The sequence below is a fragment of the Balaenoptera musculus genome, chromosome 4, assembly GCF_009873245.2.
Source record: "Balaenoptera musculus isolate JJ_BM4_2016_0621 chromosome 4, mBalMus1.pri.v3, whole genome shotgun sequence".
Lineage (NCBI taxonomy): Eukaryota > Metazoa > Chordata > Mammalia > Artiodactyla > Balaenopteridae > Balaenoptera > Balaenoptera musculus.
This window is the reverse complement of record NC_045788.1, coordinates 73,288,311-73,311,402: the sequence shown is the minus strand read 5'-3', so window position 1 is coordinate 73,311,402 and position 23,092 is coordinate 73,288,311. Positions and strand designations below refer to the sequence as shown.

The 23,092-nt window shown below is 42.2% G+C and overlaps 1 pseudogene; it reads left to right on the top strand.

Annotated features, from left to right (window-relative positions):
- The window catches only part of LOC118894003, a 43,413-nt pseudogene that overhangs the window by 5,044 nt on the left and 15,277 nt on the right, over positions 1 to 23,092 (top strand).

The window sequence follows — 23,092 nt, the reverse complement described above, 5'->3', positions numbered from 1 at the left end:
CCGCAGCCTGGGTCGGTCCCTCAGGCACCCGGGCTCTAGGCCGCCCCGGTCTCCTCGCCCGGCCCGAAACAGCCTGTGAAGACGGTGGACCGCAAGCAACTGGTGCAGAAGCCCGGCTGGTGGAGCAGGCGGAGCGCTAGGACTACAGGGCCGCGGCCGCGAAAAACGTGACAAAGCTGAATGAGCCAGTGTCTAGCGAAGAAGGAAACCTTCTCTCTGTGGCCTACAGGAGTGTAGCTGGGGCACGCCGTTCCTCCTGGAGGGTCATTAGTAGCACTGAGCAGAAGACATCTGCAGAGGGTAACGAGAAGGTAGACATGGTGCGTGCTTACCATGAAAAAATAGAGAAGGAGCTGGAAGGTGGTGCGTCAGGATGAGCTGAGCCTGCTGGATAACTACCTGATCAAGAATTGCCAGGACAGCCAGTATGAGAGCAAAGTGTTCTACCTGAATATGAAAGGGGACTATTACCGCTACCTGGCCAAAGCCACCACTGGAGAGAAGAGGGTGACCTTCGAGGAGTCATCTGAGAAGACCTGTAGCGAAGCCCATGAGGTCAGCAAAGGGCACACTCAGCCCACTCACCCCATTAGATTAGGCCTGGCCATTAACTACTGCGTTTTCTACTATGAGATCCAGAATGCCACAGAGCAAGCCTGCCACTTGGCCAAGACCACTTTCAATGGCGCTATTGCCAAGCTTGACACTCTCAATGGTGGAGACTCCTACAGGGAGTCCACGCTCATATGCAGCTCCTCGCGACAACCTAACGCTCTGGACAAGTGATCAGCAAGACGATGCCGGCAGACTGGCAGCGCACGCTGAGGCTACTACTGCAATCTTTATTTATTTTTTTTTTTTGCGTGAGCTGGGGATCGTGTTGGGGAGGGAAAGAGAGGGATGACGGGATGACCTTCTTAGGGAGAAACCCACCGACCTGTCCTGTCTTTGACATTTTTGCCAAAATACGACTAGTGGAAAGGCAGACTAGCTGTGCTGGTATTGGAATAGCAGCCTCACACTGGCATATGGACGGTTCTGTAGATTAATGCAAGTGGAGCTGTCTTTAACTTGTTGCTAGAAAATAGGGGGTTTTTTTGTTTGTTTTGTTTTTTTTCTTATTAGTCATCAATTTTATACACATCAGTGTATACATGTCAATTCCAATCGCCCAATTCATCACACCACCACCCCGACCCCCTGGCCGCTTTCCCCCCTTGGTGTCCATACGTTTGTTCTCTACATCTGTGTCTCAATTTCTGCCCTGAAAACCGGTTCATCTGTACCATTTTTCTAGGTTCCACATATATGCGTTAATATACGATATTTGTTTTTCTCTTTCTGACTTACTTCACTCTGTATGACAGTCTCTAGATCCATCCACGTCTCCACAAATGACCCAATTTCATTCCTTTTTTATGGCTGAGTAATATTCCATTGTATATAGGTACCGCATCTTCTTTATCCATTTCTCTGTCCATGGGCATTTAGGTTGCTTCCATGACCTAGCTATTGTAAATAGTGCTGCAATGAAGATTGGGGTGCATGTGTCTTTTTGAATTATGCTTTTCTCTGGGTATATGCCCAGTAGTGGGATTGCTGGATCATATGGTAATTCTATTTTTAGTTTTTTAAGGAACCTCCATACTGTTCTCCATAGTGGCTGTATCAGTTTACATTCCCACCAACAGTGCAATAGGGTTCCCTTTTCTCCACACCCTCTCCAGCATTTGTTGTTTGTAGATTTTCTGATGATGTCCATTCTAACTGGAGTGAGGTGATACCTCATTGTAGTTTTCATTTGCATTTCTCTAATAATTAGTGATGTTGAGCAGCTTTCCATGTGCTTCTTGGCCATCTGTATGTCTTCTTTGGAGAAATGTCTATTTAGGTCTTCTGCCCACTTTTGGATTGGGTTGTTTGTTTTTTTAATATTGAGCTGCATGAGCTGTTTAGATATTTTGGAGATTAATCCTTTGTCCATTGATTCATTTGCAAATATTTTCTCCCATTCTGAGGGGTGTCTTTTCGTCTTGTTTATGGTTTCCTTTGCTGTGCAAAAGCTTTGAAGTTTCATTAGGTCCCATTTGTTTATTTTTGTTTTTATTTCCATTACTCTAGGAGGTGGATCAAAAAAGATCTTGCTGTGATTTATGTCAAAGAGGGTTCTTCCTATGTTTTCCTCTAAGAGTTTTATAGTGTCCAGTCTTACATTTAGGTCTCGAATCCATTTTGAGTTTATTTTTGTGTATGGTGTTAGGGAGCATTCTAATTTCATTCTTTTATATGTAGCTGTCCAGTTTTCCCAGCACCACTTATTGAAGAGACTGTCTTTTGTCCATTATACATCCTTGCCTCCTTTGTCATAGATTAGTTGACCATAGGTGTGTGGGTTTATCTCTGGGCTTTCTATCTTGCTCCATTGATCTATGTTTCTGTTTCTGTGCCAGTACCATGTTGTCTTGATTACTGTAGCTTTGTAGTATAGTCTGAAGTCAGAGTCTGATTCCTCTAGCTCCTTTTTTTTCCCTCAAGACTGCTTTGGCTATTCGGGGTCTTTTGTGTCTCCATACAAATTTTAAGATTTTTTTGTTCTAGTTCTGTAAAAAATGCCATTGGTAATTTGGTAGGGATTGCATTGAATCTGTAGATTGCTTTGGTAGTATAGTCATTTTCACAATGTTGATTCTTCCTATCCAAGAACATGGTATATCTCTCCATCTGTTGGTATCATCTTTAATTTCTTTCAAAAGTGCCTTATAGTTTTCTGCATACAGGTCTTTTGTCTCCCTAGGTAGGTTTATTCCTAGGTATTTTATTCTTTTGGATGCAATGGTAAATGGGAGTGGTGAGAGTGGACATCCTTGTCTTGTTCCTGGTCTTAGAGGAAATGCTTTCAGTTTTTCACCATTGAGAATGATGTTTGCTGTGGGTTTGTCATATTTGGCCTTTATTATGTTGAAGTAGGTTCCCTCTATGCCCACTTTCTGGAGAGTTTTTATCATAAATGGGTGTTGAATTTTGTCAAAAGCTTTTTCTGCATCTATTGAGATGATCATATGGTTTTTATTCTTCAATCTGTTAAAAAGGTGTATCACATTGATTGATTTGCGTATATTGAAGAATCCTTGCATCCCTGGGATAAATCCCACTTGATCATGGTGTGTGGTCCTTTTAATGTGTTGTTGGATTCTGTTTGCTAGTGTTTTGTTGAGGATGTTTGCATCTATATTCATCAGTGATATTGGTCTGTAGTTTTCTTTTTTTGTAGTATCTTTGTCTGGTTTTGGTATCAGGGTGATGGTGACCTCATAGAATGAGTTTGAGAGTGTTCCTTCCTCTGCAATTTTTTGGAAGAGTTTGAGAAGGATGGGTGTTAGCTCTTCTCTAAATGTTTGATAGAATTCACCTGTGAAGCCATCTGGTCCTGGACTTTTGTTTGTTGGAAGATTTTTAATCACAGTTTCAATTTCATTACTTGTGATTGGTCTGTTCATATTTTCTATTTCTTCCTGGTTCAGTCTTGGAAGGTTATACCTTTCTAAGAATTTGTCCATTTCTTCCAGGTTGTTCATTTTATTGGCATAGAGTTGCTTGTAGTAGTCTCTTAGGATGCTTTGTATTTCTGCATTGTCTGTTGTAACTTTTCCTTTTTCATTTCTAACTTTATTGGTTAGAGTCCTCTCCCTCTTTTTCTTGATGAGTCTGGCTAATGGTTTATCAATTTTGTTTATCTTCTCAAAGAACCTGCTTGTAGTTTTATTGATCTTTGCTATTGTTTTCTTTGTTTCTATTGCATTTATTTCTGCTCTGATATTTATGATTTCTTTCCTTCTGCTAACTTTGGGTTTTGTTTGTTCTTCTTTCTCTAGTTCCTTTAGGTGTAAGGTTAGATTGTTTATTTGGGATTGTTCTTATTTCTTGAGGTAGGCTTGTATAGCTATAAACTTCCCTCTTAGAACTGCTTTTGCTGCATCCCATAGGTTTTGGATCATCGTGTTTTCATTGTCATTTGTCTCTAGGTATTTTTTGATTTCCTCTTTGATTTCTTCAGTGATCTCTTGGTTATTTAGTAACGTATTGTTTAGCCTCCATGTGTTTGTGTTTTTAACGTTTTTTTCCCTGTAATTCATTTCTAATCTCATAGCGTTGTGGTCAGAAAAGAGGCTTGATATGATTTCAATTTTCTTAAATTTACTGAGGCTTGATTTGTGACCCAGGATGTGATCTATCCTGGAGAATGTTCTGTGTGCACTTGAGAAGAAAGTGTAATCTGCTGTTTTTGGATGGAATCTCCTATAAATATCAATTAAATCTATCTGGTCTATTGTGTGTTTCAAAGCTTCTGTTTCCTTATTTATTTTCATTTTGGATGATCTGTCCATTGGTGTAAGTGAGGTGTTAAAGTCCCCCACTATTATTGTGTTACTGTCGATTTCCTGTTTTTTAGCTGTTAGCAGTTGCCTTATGTATTCAGGTGCTCTTATGTTTGGTGCATATATATTTATAATTGTTATATCTTCTTCTTGGATTGATCCCTTGATCATTATGTAGTGTCCTTCCTTGTCTCTTGTAACATTCTTTATTTTGAAGTCTATTTTATCGATATGAATATTGCTACTCCAGCTTTCTTTTGATTTCCATTTGCATGGAATATCTTTTCCCATCCCCTCACTTTCAGTCTGTATGTGTCCCTAGGTCTGAAGTGGGTCTCTTGTAGACAGCATATATATGGGTCTTGTTTTTGTATCCATTCAGCAAGCCTGTGTCTTTTGGTTGGAGTATTTAATCCATTCACATTTAAGGTAATTATCGATATGTATGTCCCTATTACCATTTTCTTAAGTGTTTTGGGTTCGTTTTTGTAGGTCCTTTTCTTCTCTTGTGTTTCCCACTTAGAGAAGTTCCTTTAGCATTTGTTGTAGACCTGGTTTGGTGGTGCTGAATTCTCTTAGCTTTTGCTTGTCTGTAAAGCTTTTGATTTCTCCATCGAATCTGAATGAGATCCTTGCCGGGTAGAGTAATCTTGGTTGGAGGTTCTTCCCTTTCATCACTTTAAGTATATCATGCCACTCCCTTCTGGCTTGTAGGGTTTCTGCTGAGAAATCAGCTGTTAACCTTATGGGAGTTCCCTTGTATGTTATTTGTCGTTTTTCCCTTGCTGCTTCCAATAATTTTTCTTTGTCTTTAATTTCTGCCAGTTTGATTACTATGTGTCTCAGCGTGTTTCTCCTTGGGTTTATCCTGTATGGGACTCTCTGCGCTTCCTGGACTTGGGTGGCTATTTCCTTTCCCATGTTAGGGAAGTTTTCAACTATAATCTCTTCAAATATTATCTCAGGTCCTTTCTCTCTCTCTTCTCCTTCTGGGACCCCTATAATGCGAATGTTGTTGCATCTAATGTTGTCCCAGAGGTCTCTTAGGCTGTCTTCATTTCTTTTCATTCTTTTTTCTTTATTCTGTTCCACAGCAGTGAATTCCACCATTCTGTCTTCCAGGTCACTTATCCGTTCTTCTGCTTCAGTTATTCTGCTATTGATTCCATGTAGTGTAGTTTTCATTTCAGTTATTGTATTGTTCATCTCTGTTTGTTTGTTCTTTAATTCTTCTAGGTCTTTCTTAAACATTTCTTGCATCTTCTCGATCTTTACCTCCATTGTTTTTCCGAGGTCCTGGATCATCTTCACTATCATTATTCTGAATTCTTTTTCTGGAAGGTTGCCTATCTCCACTTCATTTAGTTGTTTTTCTGGGGTTTTTTCTTGTTCCTTCATCTGGTACATAGCTCTCTGCCTTTTCATCTTGTCTATCTTTCTGTGAATGTGGTTTTTGTTCCACCGGCTGCAGGAATGTAGTTCTTTTTGCTTCTGCTGTCTGTCCTCTGGTGGATGAGACTATGTAAGAGGGTTGTGCAGGTTTCCTGAATGTAGGGACTGGTGGTACATAGAGTTGGGGAAAATAGGGTTTTAAAATGAAAAGAAAACTTAAGTGGAATGGCCCTCCTTCAGTAAGTTCTGTGGTTCCAGTAAGGATTTTTATCTTTAAGAGATATGCTCTTGTCTTTTAAGTTTGGGGTACTTTCTGTCTCATCTGTTTTAGCTGTGCATTTTTTTTTCAGGGTGTACACTACCAGACATGGAATAGTTTCAATCCCAAGCTGATAGACTTAAAACATAAGCTATATTTATTCTTATGGTTAAGGCCTTGCCTGTTTTCAGAAGTTTCTGATTAGTTGACAGTATTAACAGTATATTGCCATTTACAGTATTTCCGCATTACAGCCATATGTAACATCAAGCCATTGATTGTGTATTTTTCTTTATTTTGGCTTTTGCATCCTTACTTAGCCTATCCAGGTTGGTTTTGCAGTTATCTATCTCCTAGGCCAAAAGGCTTGACTGAGGAGAATCAAAGCTACTTTAGGTTTTGTTTAATAGGTGCTTGGCAGGTGGCTCTGGGATTTTTGTCCTTCTTTCTTCTTAACTTAAATCCACCACAAAAATTATGAATCACTTTAACAGAAACACTAAACACCACAAAAATCGAGAAAATTCAGTTTCGTATCTCATTGATTGTGTTGATATTTTCAGAGACATCCTGAGTTTTAAGCTGCCACAGCTCCTTCCTCGGGGGTTACACTGACATTTCACTCTTCGCTTGAGTCTGCCCCATTTTACCTTGTGTCCACCGCCCTTACTTGGGTGGGTTGAAAAGCTGTTGGGTTGTAGAAGTTGGCAGTCGTTTTGAGAAAGGTCGTGGTGCATCATGTGAAAATTTAGGTGCTAGGAGCTTACTGGTAGAAAAATCCTAAAGGAAGAGCTCTATTCATAAACATTCTGTCCAATTTTGGGAACCTTGTAAGTGTGTCACTTTTTCCTCCCTGAAAACAGTCTTTCCCCAAATAATCATTGCAGAAAAATAAACTAAAAGCATTATCAGATAATAAATACTTAACTCTCATTTGACAAAAAAGAAAAAGAAGAAAGATAGATACAAAGAAGGAAAGGAAGGAAGGAAGACCCAGCCACCTGCCATGGGGATCCCGTGGTCTGGTGGAGTGAGATGCGTCAGCACAGATCTTGTTTGTCATGACTAAGCTATGTTGCCCATGATGGCCAGCTAGACTTACATTCACCCAGGGACCTCAGCATGCTGTCTTCCCTCTGCTTGAGCAGAGATAAGCCTGCCTCTGTGCATCACACAGGCAATGCCCGCCACCTGCCCGCCAGCTCCTCTGGGCCTCGGCCAGCTCTGGGATGAGGCATGTCCCTCCAGCAAGCAGCCCGAAGCCACACAAGCCTCTGCCTTTCACTTCCCCCTTTCCCCAGAGGCTCCAAATGTTCCTGATGACTGGTACCTGTGCCAGCCACCTCCTGCACAGGTAGGGGAATAAAACAGAACCATCCTCCTGGAATTTACTTGCTACTAAGCGTAAAGGTCTATGCCAGCTCTTTTGTGCTGGTTATCTAACTTTTCTGGTCTTTTTTTTTTTTTTTTAAGCTATGATTTATTTAGTATCCACTATGTTTGGCATTTTGATGTATTATCTCTAATCATCGAAACTTTTTGAAGTAGGTGTTTATCCTGTTTTACAGATGAGAAAATTAAACACAGATGTTAATTTTTTGTACAAATAATGTCTATTGAGCACCTGTCTGTGCAAGGTATGAGACTAGAAGCAGAGATAAAGGCAGTGGGGAGCAAGACTGCCAGTCTCTGCCCTCCTCAGTCTGGTCTGGAAGCAGATATTAAACAGAAAGGCAAGCAAACAGTAATTGTGAAACGTATGGACACCAAGGGGGGAAAACCGCGGTCGGGTGGGGATGGTGGCGTGCTGAATGGGGTGATTGGTATTGACATGTATACACTGATGTGTATAAAATTGATGATTGATTAAAAAAAAAATTAGACCAAGCAAAAGAAATCAGATATAAAATCATGATAATGTATAATCCCATGTATATGAAATTCTAGAAAAGGCAAGACTATAGTCACATAAAGCAGAGCTGTGGTTTCCTGGGACAGAGATTGGCTGCAAAAAGCATGTTTTGGCATGATAGGAATGATTTGTTATCTCAATTATAGTGGTGCTTATATATGGCAATATTCATTTGTTAAAACTCATCAAGTTGTAGATTTTAAATACATGCATTTTATTTCATGCAAATTTTATCTACTGAAATTGATTTTGAAAAGTTATATAGTAAAGTTGCCAGAGAAAAGAGATTAAAAAAATAAAATTGTGATAAGTGCCATGAAAGAAAGTAGAGAGCATTCTAGGGATATACAGCAGGAGCACTTACTTTAGCGGGGGGCAGGCAGGAGCTAAAGGAGGAGCAGGAGTTAGCCAGGGAGGGGTGGGGCAAGATGGCTGTGAGCAGAGCGATGGCATGTGCTAAGGCCTTGAGGTGACTAGAAACTTGGCCTAATCAAGGATCTGAAAGAAGGCCAGAGGGATTGGGGCCAAGGCAGGGGAATGAGTGGAATGAAGCTAGAGAGCTGGGTAGGAGTCAGATCCTTCAGGTTTTCAAGCTCTGCAGGCATAAGGATCTCCTGGGGGAGCTGATTTCAAGGCTGGCTCTGGAGCCCACCCTCCACCAAGTCTCAGCCAGAGCACCTGCACTTTTACCTGTTTCCTCAAGTGATGCTGAGGCAGGTAGCCAGAAACAGACACTTCAAGGAGTACAGATGTAGGTCTCATCAGCCATCTGAAGGATCTCAGACTTTTCCTAAGAGGAGGGGAAGCTGTTGAGACCAAGACCATGCAGCATGCTAGCTGGCACAGATTTGAACCAGTTCCATCTGATTCCCAAAGCAGGGGACACTGTCTCTTCCTAAAAGGAAGGTGGTGTCAGATGGGTGCACTGAGGGCTGGAGGAAGGACCCTCCAGGTGAGGGAACAGTGTCAGCCAGAATCCCTGTGGCTCGGAGGTAGGGGGTCAGGGCAGCCACAGCCACTGGCCTGAGCAGAGCCAAGACTCAGGTCTCCTTTCCCCATCACCTTGTGAGGGCCTCACATGTTCCCGTCCCAAGTACTTTTGCCTCTGAATCTCATTTTGGCTTTACAAATACTGTACCACTGTGAAGAGGAAGTGTCTACTGGGACCATTCTATTTCTTCCCCAGTGAATACACTGAGGCTCACCTAGGTGAAGCCACCGTGAAAGAATTTCAATGTACAATGGAACCTGAAGCTATAACATGGAAAATCTCATGTATGGGCCCCCAGGAAAACAAAACTTAAGGACCAAGAAACTGATTTTTCATAAATCCCTGATTAACAGAAGAGTGATAGTATTGGAATTTTCTTAAATGGTACAGAGGTGATCAGGGGTTGCTTCATATCAACCTTGGAAATTTTTGCTTATAGTTTCCACAGGCATGAAGAAGAAATGACCCAGGTCAGGTTGGTCTTGCAAAATGAGCTGAACTGAGCTTCGTTTGTATGACTGGACTGGTTTTGTCTGCTCGGGGAATTTTCAAAGCTGGTCTCTGTTTGTTTTTTATTTTAGCAAATTCTAACTGAGTCCCCTACTCTCTACAGTCCCTGCCCATAAATACAGACTACCGCAAATCCTCATCAGACTTGCCTGTAGCTTGCTACAGTTTTCGTGTCCTCTATTGCAATTCTTCTGCTATTCCGGAATAAACTCATCTTTTTGACAATTTTGAGCTTGCCTCATTTTACCTTTTTATTTAGATCAACATTCCTTGGCGTCTGAAGTAAGATCCAAAGGAAACGACCTCTAAAGGACGACGACCCTCAGAATACAGCCAGGTGCCTGCACTGAGCCCCTTGTACTCATCGCTTCCATGTGTTACCCATGACTTCCAGTTTGGTGAGTCTATGCTCAGATTCTGAGGTCCCTCCCTTTGGCTGAGTTCTCCAACTTTATGACTTTACTTGGGCTCTATTTAAAGTCTTTGTCCTTTTTGGAGAGTACTTGTTTGTTTTCTTATTGGAAGCATGCTGGAATTTTGGTATAATTCCTTTGGAATTCTTGAGAGAAAAATGAATGAATGAATGAATGAATAAGTAAATAAATAATCGGTGGGCACAGGTCAAGCAAATAAACACTATCAGAGCACTCCCCTCTCCTTGTTATGAGAGATTTCGATCTTGAAGCAAGACTCCCATGAGAGCTAAGTTGGTTGTGGACAGGCCAGATTGACTTTAGGTCGCCTGCCAACTGCAAGACAATTTCTGTGTAACAAGGGATGGGGTCATGGGTCAAACAACTGAGACAAAGGCTGTCTGCCAGGGGAAAAAAAAAAGAGAGAGAGAGAGAGAATCCCATGAAAGGCACTCTGTGAAACAAAACACAACTCCCAACTCTGAAACCACCCCCTTCAGGCTATTTAGGAATTTTCTTTTGTTCTGAAGAAAACCTCTGAGATATGTGATCCCGGTCATCTGAATGCTCTAAGGGTGGCCCTCCTTCAAGGACCCTGGCTGGTTTTATGTTAAAAAATTATGGTCTCTCCTCAGATGCATTTTTGACTAAATGGACCAACCTTACTAAAGATAATTTAGAACTTCAATGGCCATTATGGGGAACCCTAGATCTCCCCAAACTTGTTTTTCTATGGACTAAATTAGAAGACTGTGTCAATAGAACTAAACATATGAATGGAATAGCTATTTTACTTGGTAACTAAAGGCTTCTAAAGTATTCAGAATTCTAAAACTGCTTCTTTACAAAATACTGTTTCTAAGTTAACAGACGCAAATACACAAGGAGATTTTAAATTTTTTTCTAGTTTTTTTTATTGAGATATAGTTGATGTACAATATTATATGTTATAGGAGTATAGCATAATGATTCACAATATTTAAATGTTATACTCCATTTACGGTTATTATAAAACATTGGCTATATTCCCTGTGTTGTACAATATATCTTCGTAGTTTATTTATTTTATACCTAATAGTTTGTATCTCTTAATCCCCTACCCCTATCTTGCCCCTCCCTCCACCCTTCTCCCCGCTGGTAGCCACTAGTTTGTTCTCTATATCTGTGAGTCTGTTTCCTTTTTGTTACATTCACTAGTTTGTTGTATTTTTTGCATTCCACATATAAGAGTGATATACAGAATTTGTCTTTCTCTGACTTATTTCACTTAGCCCAGATTTTTAAAAAGCATTTGAGGCCTCTTCCTCAGCAGCACCAGCCAATGTTTCCCTAATCCCATTACTCTGCCTCCTCTATATCACCTTTGCTGTTTTCTAATCTCCTTCCTTTATCTGAACTCCCTTCCTTCTCTAGTGCTGAAACTAACCAACTGAGCCTGTTAAAACATTCCCTTTTAAAATTAAGCCTCCTGGGACTTCCCTGGTGGCACAGTGGTTAAGAATCCGCCTGCCAAAGCAGGGGACACGGGTTCATTCCCTGGTTTGGGAAGATCCCACATGCCACAGCTAAGCCCGTGCACCACAACTACTGAAGCCTGCGTGCCTAGAGCCCGTGCTTTGCAACAAGAGAAGCCACCGCAATGGGAAGCCCGTGCACCACAACGAAGAGTAGCCCCTGCTCACCGCAACTAGAGAAAGCCCACAGGCAGCAACAATAACCAACGCAGCCAAAAATAATTAAATAAATAAATTTATTTTTAAAAATAAAATAAAATTAGGCCTTATGGGATTAACAGATACATACTACTATACATAAAATAGATAAGCAACAAAGATTTACTGTATAACACAGGTGACAATATCCAATATCTCATAAAAACCTATAATGGAAAATAATCTGGAAAAAAAATATATTACTGAATTACTTTGCTGTACACCTGAAACTAGTACAATATTGTAAATCAACTATACTTCAATTAAAAATAAATAAATAAAATTAGGCCTCCTGAGGATTTCTTAAGTACCATGGACCAAAGCTGAATTTAGAGCTATAATAAAAGATTTTTCCCAAGGTAACTGAGGATCCTCAGATTCGCTGAAGAATTCAGTATTGCAATTCAAATTTATCAACCTGACTTCTCCGATCTTTATCAGTCAGTCCACATGTTTGCTGGAGAAGGTCAAGCCCAGCATCGGATGAAAACTGCTAATTGGGAAAGCCCCAAACAATCTTTAGAATTCCAATTAAGTCAACCACAGCTTTTTTATATGACCAAGCTCGTGTGTTATATGACCAAGCTCGTACCATACTCAAAGGTTGCATCTTGCCATTCCAAGGGCTTTCTCTAAACTACTAAACTAGAACAAATTTCAGGCGTGCACCCAAAAGCCTGCCAAGTATGTTCATGATTACTACAGCAGACTCCAAATCGTCTTTAAACAAAATTCTGGACTCCCTATAGACATTGAATCCACCAGGGTGGCCTTTAATTTAATGCTTACAAACCATTTAAACAGAAACCATTTAAACCTTTTAAAGAACTATACCTTAGACAAAAATTAACAAAAACACCTGAATGGCATAATTGATGAGTAATGCTTTCTGTGAAAAATCTTGATCAAAAAGGGGAAATGTGAAAGAATTTCCATCTAAAATGGAACCTGAGGAAATAAAATGGAAAATCTCTTGCCTGTGCCCTCAGGAAAACAAAATTTAAGGACTGAGAGACTGATTTTTTTGTAAGTGCCAGATTTACAGAAAACTGATAATATTGGAGTTTTCTTAAATGATGGAGAGTTGGTCAGGGATTGCTTCATATCAACCTTGGGAAATTTTGCTTATGGTTTCCAGAGGTATGAAGAAGAAATGACCCAAGTCAGGTTGGTCTCGCAAAAGAAGCTGACTTGAGCTTTGTTTGTATGACTGAACTGGTTTTGTCTGCTCAGGAATTTTCAAAGCTGGTCTCCATTTGTTTTTTATTTTAACAGACTCTAACTGAATTCTCCCTTCTGTACGTTCCTGCCCATGTGTGTCCTGAATTGGAATTCCTCTGCTATTCCTGAATAAACTCACCTTTTTTGACAATTTTTATCTTACCTCATTTTACCTTTTTATTTAGATTGACACCATTTACTTGATGGCCTATGTTAAGTCAGTGAGTAGAAATATGTGCTAGGGCCTGAGGAAGGAAGAGGACTGGATTTGCCACTGGGCAGCCAGAGTGGTCCTTGCATGTTCCAGAGGTTATGAGACAGCAGCGAACCCTGCTGTCATCAACCCCTTGGAGGCAGGAGGCTGGAAAAAATGAGCTCTGGATTTTGATCACAGGAGCTCTCTGTGTGGGCGCTGCTTTGGTTCAGGGAGGTCATGGAGATACCGAAACCTGGACAGTCTCACCACTGTGTGACTTTGGGCGGCTGCTACCACTTTGCGTCTCAGGTTCCTGTTTGTGAAATGAGGTTGGACTAGTCAGTTGCTATAGCCATTTTCAGGTCAAACACTGTGGGACTCTGAGTCGGGTTGGGTGGGTCCCTGATTCCAGAGGGTGCTGGCACCATGGATGTTTGGGGCTGAGACAGCAGTGATCCCAGTGCCAAGAGGAACAAGGAAGTAAGGGAATGTTTCAAATTCAGTTTCAATCTGGGCTGCTGTGAGAACTGGGTGGGGAATGGGGTGCAGGGTGGGGCTGTCACAAGCAGAGAGGAGGTGACTGTGGGCTCAGACCCCGGGGCCAGGCAGAGGAAATGGAATCAGCCGCATGATATCCTGGCAGAGGTGGGGGCAAAGGTGGGGCTCCCCTAGGGAGGGACCTTGCTGGTCTCCACAGGCCCACAAGAAGCTCTCTCTCCTCTTACAACCAGGTTGGATCAGAGGAGTAGGACCATGGCAGTGGCTGATGAAAGGGAAGATGGGCCATGGGAGGCTTTGACTTCTCAGTCCTCAGAGGTTTTTTGCCATCACTCAGCACCCCAGTCAGGCCCTCACCTGCCCCTTCTCCCCATGTGAGAGCTCAGAGCAGGTGCCTCCCGCAGGGATGGTCTCCACACTCTGTCCACTACTGCAGAACTCCAGGTAGCTGTGCAGACCCACAGCCATCTCTCGGCCTTCCCAGGCTAGGACATGCATCTCCTCCTGGCTTGTTCTCCTGCATTCAACCTGAAACTGCTCTGAAGCCCCAGCCCACAGCAGCCTGGTTCCTCTGCCCTCCTGTTTCCCACACCTCTCTGCTCCCCACTGCCCTGCTGTATTGGGCATCTACCAAATCTCCTGTCCGTGTCTAATTATGCACCTCCCTGATTCATCTCTCCTCTTCTTTGTCATCCTTCCCCTTTTTCTCAATTCTCTCCTCCCTCATACACCTCAGGCCACTAGCTGCCTATTTTGCCTGTTGCTAAGATGGTTGACCCATGATGACCCCTTTGATCCTCAGTAAATTTAACATTTATGAAAGATCCACATTTCCTAAAGCCCATAATTCTAGAGTTGGAAGGTGCTCCATGGGAGGTGACAAGGAGCCTACTGATCACGTTGGCCGGGCCCATCCTCTCAGCCCAGCGGCCAAGAGTGAGGTCTTGTCAGTGCCCCAGCCTCTGGGGAAATGATTCCTGCTAACCACACCCACTGGAGGACACCTGGTATATAAACCAAAATGCCAGTTAGTTAACTGAAAATATAAGATAAAACTCCCAAAGTGGCTGAATGCTTGATGCCTGTTGATTTATTCTCCCCTGTTCTAGTCTGTTCATCTTCAGTAGGGTCTGTCCCTTTGCAAGGATTAGAACACTTGCGTCTGATGACAGGGCATTTCCTTCACAACTTGTGGGTATCTGAACACTCAAATTAAGTAGCTTGGTGAGCCTAGAATCAGAATTAGGGGAGAGGGGAGTATAAGGCTGCATTTCCCAAAGCAGAACATTCTCACATGAAAAACTTTCCCAAAAAAAGGACCTGTAAAGCCAGTTGCATTTGGAGAAGGCTGCATACTTCAACCCCCTCCTGGAAATTCACAGTGTGTGTTGGCCTATTCAAGGCTGTGAAATGAACAAGTTTACAAGAAATTTTCCAAATTTATTTGACGGTGAAACTGTTTTCCCCCACACTCCCTGATACTATCAGACGGCTAATGCTGGGCTACTGTGGGTTATGGTTTCTGGGAAGTGGAGAGCCGTGTTCCTGTCCCAGGGCCTCTCCCTTCCCATCAGGCTGCCCCACCTGGTTCAGCTTCTTGGGCCCCCTTTCTTGTTTTCCTTTTTGACCCGTTTCTGCTGGCAAATTCTTCTTTATCTGTGTTATTTGCATTATCAAGGCTCTGATAACCCTTCTATACCCTGATGATAGCTTGGGAAGCCTTTTTGTGTTTAAGACAACTTCTATACCAGCAACAGGGGATGAAAGTACTGTTTAGGAGAACCAGGAAGGAATTCAAGAAAAAAACCATAAACTGCAGGTGCACTGAGCCAATAAGGGAGCAGATGTCCGTTAGGGATTTAGAAACACAGGCACGGACCTGGGCTGAGTTTGGGGATGAGGTCTGGGGAGATCAGAATTGCTCTGACTTACACAGTGAATAGAATCTGGAGTGTCAGGGGTGATCTTAGAGGGAGAGGCGAGGAGAAGCCTTGGAAAAGGAGAGGAAGCCAGATTTAACAAATAAAAACATAGAATATCCAGTAAAATTTGAATTTCATATGAACAACAGATAATTATTTTATATATTCCATGCAGTATTTGGGACATATTTATACTAAAGATCATTTGTTGTTCATGTGAAATTCAAATTTAACTGAACATCCTGTATTTTATCTGACAGCTCTGTGCAGCAAGAAGGGGAGGCCTGGGTGGCTGGGAGTTGGGGGTGCTGGGGGCAGGCCTAAGGCAGGTGACAGGAAGACTGCCTGCCCCTCTGTGACAGGCAGCTGTTTGCTGTGCCATGCGGCCAGTGACCTGGAGACCACAGTCAGTGTTCTGCTACAGGGGAGTGCCTCATGGGGCTGGGGCACAGGGCCAGGATCCAGGAGAGGAAGGCTTTGTCTCACATTTGGGTTGGCACTGGGACAGAGAGAAAAGCAGAACTGCCTTGTGCAGGGTAGAGCCCAAAAAGTCACCAGGCAGGAAACTGGAGCAGGGGTCAGGGTGTGGGGGGCTGACACAAGAGCATTCCCTCCAATCCCCCACCACCAAAGGGTTCTCAGTATCTGGGAGAAGAATTGAACTTGATGAGGGAGGTGGGATGGGACTTGAACCCACCATCTCTAGACTTCAAGAAAAGGATGACTCCAGTTGACATTTGGGTCTTATATGTTTGTATATGTACACATGTGTATGTGTCTGTGTGTATGATCTTACCTATTACATGTTAGTTTTGTTAGTCTCTCAGAATCCTAGAGACACCTTATTGTTATCCTTAAAAAGGACTTCAAAGACCAATTATTTCAGTACCCTCATGGTAGACATGAAGAAACTGAGGCCCAGAGGAGTGAACCAGTTTGTCCAGAGTCACACAGCTGAGCCATAACTAGCAGCCCCTGTGGTAAACACAGCTCTTTCTACTATTCTAAGTTCTCTCTCCACATTCAAAAGAGTTAACATTGCTGTGCCTTGGTTTCCTCATCTATAAAATGGAGACAATAATAGTTTATCATAGGACTGTTGTGAAGATTAACTAAAATGATACATGATTAGAAGTGTCCACCACTGTTACCTGTTTTTATTGTCATCTGTTGACACCTATGTTGTTTCAGTCCTCTGAAAAGCTGTTGCCATGACAGGATTAGACATGCAAAAGATTAATTGGAGGAAAAGCCTCTGAAAGAAGGGGAGTAGATTTGTTATCTATTACTGCAGATCAGATTACTCCAAAACTTAGTGACTTAAAACAACAAACATGTATTATTTCACAGTTTCTGAGAGTCAGGAATCTGGAGAGACTTAGCTAGGTGCTCTGGCTCAGGGCCTCTTGGAAGGTTGCAGTTGAGCAGTCAGCCGGGGAAACGGTCAGCTAAAGGCTTCCAGGCTCACTCAGGTGACTCTTGGCTGGAGGTCTCAGCTCCTTACTGTGTGGGCTAGAGCTGCTCAACAACATGGCAGCTGGCTTCCCCCAGAGCAAGTTATCTGAGCGAGAGAGAGGGAGAGAGCAACCAAGACAGAAGCCACAGTGCCTTTTATAGCCTTATCTCAGAAATGACATACTATCACTTGTGCTATATTCTACTGGTCACACAGACCGAACCTGGTACAATGTGGGAGGGGACTGCACAAGAACACGAATACTGGGAGGTGGGGATCATTGAGCGCCATCTTGGAGACTGGCTACCACAGGGAGGGAACTAGAGAGGGTGAGAGCAGCCTTTGGACCACGATTCAGGGAAAGAGGAAAGGAAAAAGGACTGGGTAGGAAGAGTCCTAGGTCACAGCCCAGTTCTAAGATGGTTCTCATCAGGCCAATAGGGTGTCCTCCAGCCAGAGTCATGCAATGGAGAAGCTCCACGGTTTGCTGGAATGGGCCTGCATTATACTCTCACTGTGCTCAGGCGTTGGTTGGGAGCAGCCTAGGGTGGAGGGTAGGGGGAAGGAATGGCCTCTGGGCAAAGGTGGCGGTAGACATAGAGGAGCAGCAACTGGGTTGTCAGTCAGTTATGCTCCTTGCAGCAGGAGACCTGAGCAGTGCATTTTCATGGCTGTCACAAAACCCTGCCCCACAGTACATAAATGTAATCAAAGAAGCTGTTCTTCAAAAGATATTATGTGTGGTGGGCCCAGGGAGATGTGAGGCCAAGCGCCAAGTAAATCACAAGCAAGTGATTTTCTTTTCAGTGGACAAATATTTTCTAAGTTTCAGCTCTGCCTAGGCCTGGAAAGACACAGTCTCTGTCCTCCTGGCATTCCCAGCTGAGCCAGCCTGACAGGTAAGCACATATCTGGGAAGGCTTCCTGTAGGAGGTGACACCTTAGCTGAATCTTTCAAGACTGTAGGGATTAACCAGGCAAAGAAAGGAGAGGGCTCTCTGGCAGAGACAGAAAAAGGTGAGGCCTGTGCAGCCCTGACAACCAGGACAGTCTGCAAATCCCTTCACCAGGGACACACACCTGTCACGTCCTAGGGGAGTGTAAGGTCTCAGGCCAGACTGGATAGTGCTACAGACCACAGCACAGCCAGTGGGACAATGTGACACAGATGCTCATAGACAGTGAAGCAGGGCCAAGAGTGAGGTCTGAGGAGCAGGTTGAGGCCGGCAGGTAAACAAGACTCAAGGGCAGAAGCTGGGAAGATGCAGAACAGACTGAGGAGTTCAGTGGAGGTGGGTCAAGGCAGGTTGCAAATGACGGGAAGTCTCGGGGGCCCAGTGACTTATTGTGCCAGAGGCAAGGGACACATGTGAGCACCAGCCTGCAGAGGCACACAGGGCCAGGCAGCCACCAAGCAAGAGAAGTGGAGGGGATGTGAGAGGTGACCAGGGTGGGGCTGAGGCTGGGGAGTGGCTGAGGCTGGCAGGAGCGCTCAACAATCTCCCACTGGGAGGAACCAAAGATGGGAGAAGGCGCGCATAAAAAGTGTTGACTCGTCCTGGGTTCCCAGAGTGACAACCAGCAATTAAAGAAGGCTTGAGAGTAGAAAGGAGTGAAGGGGGAAAGATGGCTCCGAGGATGTACCAGAGGAGGAAGGCCATGGAGATGGCATAGTCTGTGAAATGGGGCAGAAGAGGCAGAAGGATGTGGAAATGAGGGAGAAAGGACACAGAAGAAGACACTGAATAAGAGCAGGTGCGAATGAGTATTGGAAATAGGCTGGTTGTCAAGGAGCTTCTGTGCCCAAGTTCTTGTACCTTGGAGTCACATCACATCCAGGAGGGAGATTCCCCTCTCCCCACCCCCTCCTGACTTGGATCTGGGAAGGGGGGATTGGAGGGTGGGAAGCATGGGGAACAACTACAGCGTTTGGGGGATGTAGGCAGAGAAGGCCTGCCTCCTCGAGGGCCCTGAGGAGCGCATGAGAAAGCCTCCCTCAGTTAGGGGTCTGCTCTGTACCCTCTGGGAACACTTTACCTTCCCTCATAACAATCCCCGAGAAGGGGGTTACCATCCTATGTCAGCCCAGAGGAGACTGAGGCTCAGAGAGGTCCAAATGGGTGCATTCCCAAATGTAGCCCTCAGACCTATGCTGGTCACCGTGAGATAACTACAGAAACTGAGAGGAGGTGTTTGGGAACTTCTACAGCACTGTGACAGAGAAGTTGCTTCTCTCTTATATAATAAACATTTGGCATAAAACAGCTAGGAATAAACTTTAAAAGAATTGTGAGAAAGTCATATGGGGAAAGCTTTTAAACTGTTAACGAAGGATTTAAAAAAGAAAGTCCTGAATAAATAGGAAGACATGTCATGTTCCCAGATGAAAAGCGTTAATAGTATAAACATGTAATTCTCCCCATATTAATCTCTGCAGTTAGAATTAAAATGCTAATGTTATTTTTTGAAACTTGAAAAAAAAATTTTTTTTTTAATTTATTTAATTTATTTATTTTGGCTGCATTGGGTCTTCATTGCTGCGCGCGGGCTTTCCCTAGTTGCAGTGAGCGGGGGCTACTCTTCGTTGCGGTGCGCAGGCTTCTCATTGTGGTGGCCTCTCTTTGTTGCGGAGCATGGGCTCTAGGCACGTGGGCTTCAGTAGTTGTGGCATGCGGGCTCAGTAGTTGTGGTGCACGGGCTTAGTTGCTCTGCAGCATGTGGGATCCTCCCGGACCAGGGCTCGAACCCGTGTCCCCTGCATTGGCAGGCAGATTCTTAACCACTGTGCCACCAGGGAAGTCCCAAAACTTGAAAATTTGATTCTCAAGTTCACATGGAAAAATAAATTTTGAGTAACTAGCCAGACATTAAAATGTAAAACTATAGTAACTTAAAGTATAGTCTTGGTCTAAGAACTGGTAAATAGATCAATGTAAGGGAACAATATCAGAGAAAAAATTCATGGAAATTAAATGAAGATTTTTGACAATATTGAAACTCTGGTACTAAATGAAATAATACCTCTATGTATTTAATAAACATGCCTCTAGGGATGTTTATTTCACTTTATAATGTCATTGGAAAGACTTCTGTATTCATGAGGCCCATCAAGAAATATTCATTGAAAGCAAGAAATTTTTGAAAAAAAAATTCCACAAAGAAAAAAAATGAGTAGTTTGCTTCACAAGATAGTGATTTGAAAACCAAGATACTCTTGGGGAAACTGATAAATTTCACAAATGTTTGGCTAAAATGTGAAGGGTTGGCAATCTACAGACCAAATCCAGCTGCTGCCTATTTTTGTAAATAAAGTTTTATTGGAACACAGCCACATCCATTCGTTTCCATACTGTCTACAGCTGCTTTCATGCTACCATGGCAGAGTTGAATAGCTATGGACAGAGATTGTATGGCCCTTTGCAGAAAAAGTTTGCCAGTCTCTGCTCTATGTAATTGAATTAGAATATATTAAAAGTCAGATGAAGGGTATCTGATTGTGCTACAATTTATTTTTAATCAGAAAAAATACTCTAAGCAATCACTGTGGATTTATAATCATAAAATAGGTTCAATGATACCCAACAATTTGATAAATAAAAAATAAAATAAGCATATTATCATGTAAAATTTTGGGATTAATATTTTATGTCTTTGGTTTTTATGTTTCATTTATCTAGTAATTCTCTTTTTTTCTGATTCTTTTCCTTCCAGCTTTGGTGAGTCACAATTGACATACAGCATCATATAAGTTTAAAGTGTACAGCATGACAGCATGATGATTTGACTTACATCAGAAAATGATTGCCACAATAAGTTCAGTGAATATTCATCGTTTCATGCAGATACAAAAGAAAAAGAAAAAAATATTTTTTCCTTGTGATGAGAGCTCTTAGGATTTATTCTCTTAACAACTTTCATATATAACATACAGTGGCATTAATTATATTTATCATGTTTAACATTACATCCCTAGTAGTTATGTATCTTATAACTGGAAGTTTTTACCTTTTGGCTATCTTCATTCAATTCCCCCTTCCTTCATCCCCACCCCCACCTCTGGTAACCATAAATCTGATCTCTTTTTCTATGAGTTTGTTTGTTTGTTTGAAGTATAGTTAACCTACAACACTATGTTAGTTCCTGGTTCACAACATTGTGATTCGATATTTCTATACATTTCAAAATGATCATCACAATAAGTCTAGTTACCATCTGTCACCATACAAAGATGTTATATTATTATTGATTATATTCCCTACACTGTACATTTCATCCCTGTGATTCATTTGTTTTGTAACTAGAAATTTGTACATCTTAATCTCCCTCACCTATTTCTCTCACCACTCCACCACCCTCTCCTCTGGCAGCCACCTGATTGTTTTTTGTATCTATGACTCAAGTTTCTGTTTAGTTATGCTTGTTCATTTGTTTTGTTTTTTAGATTCCACATATAAGTGGAATCATACAGTATTTGTCTTTCTCTTTCTGATTTATTGCCCTTAGTATAATACCTTCTAGGTCCATCCATGTTGTCGCAAATGACAAGATATCATTCTTTTTTTATGGCAGAGTAACATTCCAGTGTGTGTGTGTGTGTGTGTGTGTGTGTGCGTATACCACATCTTCTTTATCTATTCATCTATTGATGAGCACTTCCTTAACTTTCTGCATTTCTACAAGATGCTCCACCTCCCATCAGGAAACTTGCACAAGCCTCTTAGATAGACTCATCTACCAGAGGGCAGACAGCAGAAGCAAGAAGAACTACAATTCTGCAGCCTGTGGAACAAAAACCACATTCACAGAAAGATAGACAAGATGAAAAGGCAGAGGGCTTTGTACCAGATGAAGGAACAAGATAAAACCCCAGAAAAACAACTAAATGAAGTGGAGATAGGCAACCTTCCAGAAAAAGAATTCAGAATAATGATAGTGAAGATGATCCAGGACCTCGGAAAAACAATGGAGGCAAAGATTGAGAAGATGCAAGAAATGTTTAACAAAGACTTAGAAGAATTAAAGAACAAACAAACAGAGATGAACAATACAATAACTGAAATGAAAACTACACTAGAAGGAATCAATAGCAGAATAACTGAAGCAGAAGAACGGATAAGTGACCTGGAACACAGAATGGTAGAATTCACTGCTGCGGAACAGAATAAAGAAAAAAGAATGAAAAGAAATGAAGACAGCCTAAGAGACCTCTGGGACAACATTAGATGCAACAACATTTGCATTATAGGGGTCCCAGAAGGAGAAGAGAGAGAGAAAGGACCTGAGATAATATTTGAAGAGATTATAGTCGAAAACTTCCCTAACGTGGGAAAGGTAATAGCCACCCAAATCCAGGAAGCGCAGAGAGTCCCATACAGGATAAACCCAAAGAGAAACACACCAAAACACATAGTAATCAAATTGGAAAAAATCAAAGACAGAAAAATTATTGAAAGCAGCGAGGGAAAAACGACAACATACAAGGGAACTCCCATAAGGTTAACAGCTGACTTCTCAGCAGAAACCCTACAAGCCAGAAGGGAGTGGCATGATATACTTAAAGTGATGAAAGGGAAGAACCTCCAACCAAGATTACTCTACCCGGCAAGGATCTCATTCAGATTCAATGGAGAAATCAAAAGCTTTACAGACAAGCAAAAGCTAAGAGAACTCAGCACCACCAAACCAGCTCTACAACAAATGCTAAAGGAACTTCTCTAAGTGGGAAACACAAGAGAAGAAAAGGACCTACAAAAACGAACCCAAAACAATTAAGAAAATGGTAATAGGGACATACATATCGATAATTACCTTAAACGTGAATGGATTAAATGCTCCAACCAAAAGACACAGGCTTGCTGAATGGATACAAAAACAAGACCCATATATATGCTGTCTTCAAGAGACCCACTTCAGACCTAGGGACACATACAGATTGAAAGTGAGGGGATGGGAAAAGATATTCCATGCAAATGGAAATCAAAAGAAAGCTAGAGCAGCAATACTCATATCAGATAAAATAGACTTTAAATTAAAGAATGTTACAAGAGACAAGGAAGGACACTACATAATGATCAAGGGATAAATCCAAGAAGAAGATATAACAAGTATAAATATATATGCACCCAACATAGGAGCACCTCAATACATAAGGCAACTGCTAACAGCTATAAAAGAGGAAATCGACAGTAACACAATCATAGTAGGGGACTTTAACACCTCACTTACACCAATGGA